We start from the raw sequence: 5,285 nt of genomic DNA, 5'->3' as shown, positions 1-5,285 counted from the left end.
TACACTACGGACTTGACTTATATTCGAATGCAAAATGTTTATTTAATTGTTTGATTTTCAAGTAAACAAACAGGAATTAAATGAAAATTACCCAAAATCTAATTGCCGCGACTTCTTCTGATGAAATTAAATTCATAAACGAAACGACTGCTTTTGCCGGAACTGATTAACAACTTTGATTTTCAATTTTTTGTGATGATAAATAATATAGATGCACGCATGCTTGGAAACACGTGGTCTTAATGAACTAATTAACTCGGTACGTTTATAACCAATTAAAGGTAAGGTCTAGTTTTAGTGGTAACAAGTGGTTTTTCTAAGGTTATGATAGTTTCAACGACTGTATGAGTTATTAATTATTAAAAGAAAAATATGCCAGAAACCCAACATAAGATATTTTCTTTATCAATTGGTTAACAAATAAGCTGTTGGCGAACCTTAGTCTCTCCAAATTTAGTTTACCATAAGATCATATATATATATATATATATATATATTGTTAATCGTTATGAACTAGTTCCACCTATTATATCTCCATTTACGACCGTAACTAGCTTCTTGTTAATTCTTCGTACTTACCGCTTTCTGTATTGCGCTATATATATGTGTATGTGCATGGGATTGATGCATCAACTCGTCAAACATTATTAACATTTTTCGACTCTTGGTTCATTGAGATCAGGAGTGGTAAAATGTTAAACATGGCTTCCATTCTAATTAGTCTCATTTATATTATCAGTCTCTCCCCAGCAATTGCCGGGATTAGCAATGTCGAAAGTGATATAGATGACTTACAAACGTACATGGTTTACGTGCAAAAGCCAAGGCATGGCAATTTTTTGAAGGAAATAGATTTAGAAAGCTGGTACCATTCGTTCTTGCCGGCTACCATCTCATCAAACTCCATCGATGATGATCCTCAATCACGAATGGTGCATTGCTATAGGCATGTGATTTCAGGTTTCGCCGCGAGGCTCACAGCAGAGGAAGTGAAGGCCATGGAAACAAAGAATGGGTTCATATCAGCCCATGTTGAAAATACATTGCAGCTGCATACAACCCACACTCCCAACTTCTTGGGTTTGCATCAGAATTCAGGATTTTGGAAGGATTCAAATCTCGGAAAAGGGGTCATTATTGGAGTTTTAGATTCGGGAATAACGCCTACTCATCCTTCATTTAGCGATAAAGACATGCCTCCACCACCAGCAAAGTGGAGAGGGAAATGTGAATTTGCAGGAGGGGCGGGTTGTAACAATAAGATAATTGGGGCAAGAAATTTTTATAACCTAAGTTTGCCACCTATTGATGACGGAGGGCATGGAACCCATACGTCAAGCACGGCAGCTGGGACTTTCGTAAATGGTGCAAATAGACTTGGTGAGGCAAACGGCACCGCAGTAGGCATGGCGCCTTTAGCTCACTTCGCAATGTACAAAACTTGTGATGACTACGCTGATAATTGTCCTGAGAGTTCAGTGAATGCAGCACTTGACGCTGCTATTGAAGACGGTGTTGATGTGCTTTCTCTTTCGATTGGTCTTGGTCCAGATCAACATAAAGAATTCCATGCTAACGCAATTGCGATCGCAACTTTCAAAGCTGTTAAAAAAGGCATTTTCGTAAGTATTTCGGCAGGAAATTGGGGCCCAAAACCTTTTTTCTGTAGTTAATGACGCCCCGTGGATGCTTACTGTGGGAGCAAGCACTACTGACAGAAGTATAGTTACATCGGTACAGCTCGGAAACCAAGAAACCTATGACGGTGAATCACTTTTGCAATGGACAGATATCCCTTCTGAGCAATTGCCTCTTGTTTATCCTGTCACGAAGAATGCTTCGGCAACAACAAATTGCCCACCAGAAACTCTGAAAAGTATTGATGTCAAAGGCAAAGTAGTATTATGTCAATTAAGTGTCGATCCTCAGGATGTCTTGGATGCTAGTGGCGCTGCCATGATTCTAATGAATAACAAACTTATTGGGGACAGTATTGTAGCTGGAAGCACTGTACTTCCACACGTGCGTGTGAGTTATACAGTGGGGGAGAGCATAAAAGCCTACATAAATTCAACATCGTCACCGACTGCTGCATTGGTGGTGAAAGGAACTGTGATTGGCAGAAAAACTGCTCCTGAGGTTGCCGCTTTCTCCTCAAGAGGACCAAGCACAGTAAGCCCTGGAATCTTGAAGCCAGACATTATTGGACCTGGAGTAAACATTATAGCTGCCTGGCTAACAGCTGTAGAGCCCGTAACAAATACAGAGTACACATTTGACATAATTTCAGGCACATCAATGTCCTGCCCGCATCTTAGTGGTATTGCAGCTTTGCTCAAAAGCGCTCATCCTGATTGGTCACCTGCCGCAATCAAATCTGAATTCATGACTACTGTTGATACGGTAAACCTTGAAGGCAAGCCAATTCTTGATCGCAATCATCTTCCTGCTGATCTGTTTGCAGTTGGTGCAGGCCACGTTAACCCCTCAAAAGCAAATGATCCTGGACTTATTTATAATATCCAGCCCGATGATTACATTCCTTATTTATGTGGTTTAAATTACACGGACCAACAGGTACAAGGCATTGTGGGTGGTGATGTGCAATGCTCAAAAGTGCCGAGCATAGCTGAAGCAGAGCTAAATTATCCTTCTTTTTCTATCAGATTGGAGTCTGGTCCTCAGACATATAATAGAACAATAACAAACGTTGGACCCGCTAATTCATCGTACACCAGTCAAATTGTTGCCCCTGAAGGAGTTGAGATTACCGTACAACCGAATAAGATATCTTTTACGGAGAAAAATCAAAAGGTGGCCTATTCTGTGACATTCACTAGAACAAAGAATACTGGTGCATCTTCAGCCCAAGCAAATTTGAGCTGGATTTTTGGTCAGTACACTGGGAAGAGTCCTATTGCTATCAGCTTCATATGACGAATACAGAGAATAACAGCATATATAGGTGATTTGTTATGAAATCACATATGTAAAACACTTTAAATAATAAGGCAAATTAGCTTTGGGAGACGTGATTGTGGAGCATTAACCTCATTATTATTTCATAGTTTATTTTTTTATTGATATGACAAGCAAAATTGTTTATCAAATAATCAAAGATATTGTGAAAATTCTTTCATAAATTATAAAATTATTGACCTATTGTTTTTCAGGTAGGGATGGCAAAAATCCCCACGAGGACGGGTACCCTCGGGGATTTTCCCCATTCGGGGAGGGTATGGGGATAATTTCATACCCAATTTCTTATTCGGGGAGGGGACGGGGAAATTTTTTTACCCAATTTCTTATTCGGGGAGGGGACGGGGATGAGGTGGAATCCCCATCCCCTACCCATTTCCCCATTTTAATTTTAATTTTTTAAAATTACTAGTAAATAAATTATAAAATTTAAATTATAAAATTATAAATATTGGTAAAAATAAAAAATATCAAAATATTTATATTATTAAACTTTTAGGCCTAATTAGCTAATTAAAGTTCTAAATTTTTATTTAGGACATTAAAAAGACCGAGTAGATTCTATTAGCCAAACATTTTTTTTAATTTTGATATTCTTTAAATATTTTTTATTTAATTTTAGATGTTATAATTGCCCACAACGAATCACAATTTTAATATCTAATCTAATCTAATCTAATATTTACTTTTAATTTGCTCCGATTTAACTATTGTGTTGTAAAGGGAATAGTCCACATTTATAAAGTGCCCACGCCACCATTGAAAAAGTTAATTTTGAATCTAAATTCGATTTTATTTGTAACAATTTTGTATTAGACTATTAATTTGTTCATGATAGTTTGTAAAATAAGTTTGTATCCCTTGCATGTTGCGTTACTTACTAATTTAATGTATGTGACTTTTGTAATAAATATTAATGTAAGATATATTTCGAACTTTATTTTTATTTGAATTTTTTATTTTAATATGATTAACTCAAAATCAAAAAAAATATATTAGTTATTCGGGGATCGGGGACCCTCGGGGATCCCTTGTTATTATTCGGGGAGGGGATGAAGATTCTCTCAAGTAATTCTAACGGAGACGGAGAGGGGATGGGGACATACGCAAAATATCGGGGATGGGTACGGGGAGATCGGTCTCCTCCCCTCCCCTCCCCATTGCCATCCCTATTTCCAAGAGATGTTTAGTACTTTTTTTTTCTTCAAGAATTTGATCGTTAGGTGCGATAACTATTGTGGAAAATACATTGATACCCTTTAGTGGTCAATTATTAAAGAAATAAAAAATAAAGATCAAAGTTTTGTATCTATAATGGATAAAAATAATGTTTGTTTGTGTGAGTGATTATTTTGCAATATGCAAAATTAAATATGAGGAAATATGAATAGAATCAAAAAGAAAGTTTTTGCTTAATGGCGCAAGTCATATATTATTGAAGAATGTACTCTTTTGTGTTTCATATTTGCATTAAATTAAATTTTAATTGTTTGATGTCTTCAATGAGATGATGATAGACCAAAAAAATTACAAGAAAAAAGTCGAGACAAAAACGATTTGATAACACTTCCATTAATCAAATATTGATATAAATTTCTAAATTTATTTCAAATTCAAAGCCATTTGACATACCTCTATTTAAAAAAAATTAATTTTCTAAATTTTCTTTAGACTTAAATTCATTTAAAAGCACTTATATTTCATCAAATATTGAAGTAAATTTTTTAAACTTGCATCAAGTTTGAAGTTACCTGAAAGAAATTATATTTAATGAAAAATTAATTGATTTTTTCATAATTTACTTCAAACTAAACGCCATTTGAAAGCACATGTATGTATGATTTAGCCATATATTCAAGCCAATTTCAAGAATTTTGATTAAATTTTATTAAGTTATAAAATTTTTTTGATGGTAACAATAAAAAAAAATTAAACACTTGGTTTGGGGGGTCAGTGTTAATTTGGACTTAAAGTCCATCAATGTGTGGGTTGTAGATATGTGTGTGTTGGAGATAGATCAGTGAAAATCACCCATTGTTGAAAGATGTGGATATTTCCACCTCACCTCCATAAGATAGTTATAATAGGTTTACATTATTTTACATAACTACGAAGTAACAATAAGTCTGAATAATTAATTAATTGAATCATTCTTATAAATTTTTTTTTACTTAAGTCTTTTAATAATCTTTGAATATTTAAGGCTCTTTTAAAATAAGTTTAATTTGACTATTTTATATAATATAAAATAAACAAATTGCCCCACGAAACATAAACTATTATTAAAAATAGGGATATTATCATTT

General features: G+C 34.7%; 1 pseudogene; it reads left to right on the top strand.

The window, feature by feature from the left end:
• Positions 1–701: 701 nt before the first annotated feature.
• On the top strand, positions 702–2,937 carry LOC102620605 (subtilisin-like protease; annotated as a pseudogene).
• The last annotated feature ends 2,348 nt before the right edge of the window (positions 2,938–5,285 follow it).

Source organism: Citrus sinensis, chromosome 2 (genome assembly GCF_022201045.2).
Source record: "Citrus sinensis cultivar Valencia sweet orange chromosome 2, DVS_A1.0, whole genome shotgun sequence".
Classification (NCBI taxonomy): Eukaryota; Viridiplantae; Streptophyta; class Magnoliopsida; order Sapindales; family Rutaceae; genus Citrus; species Citrus sinensis.
Note: the sequence above shows the minus strand (reverse complement) of the source record. Positions and strands in the feature narration are given on the sequence as shown.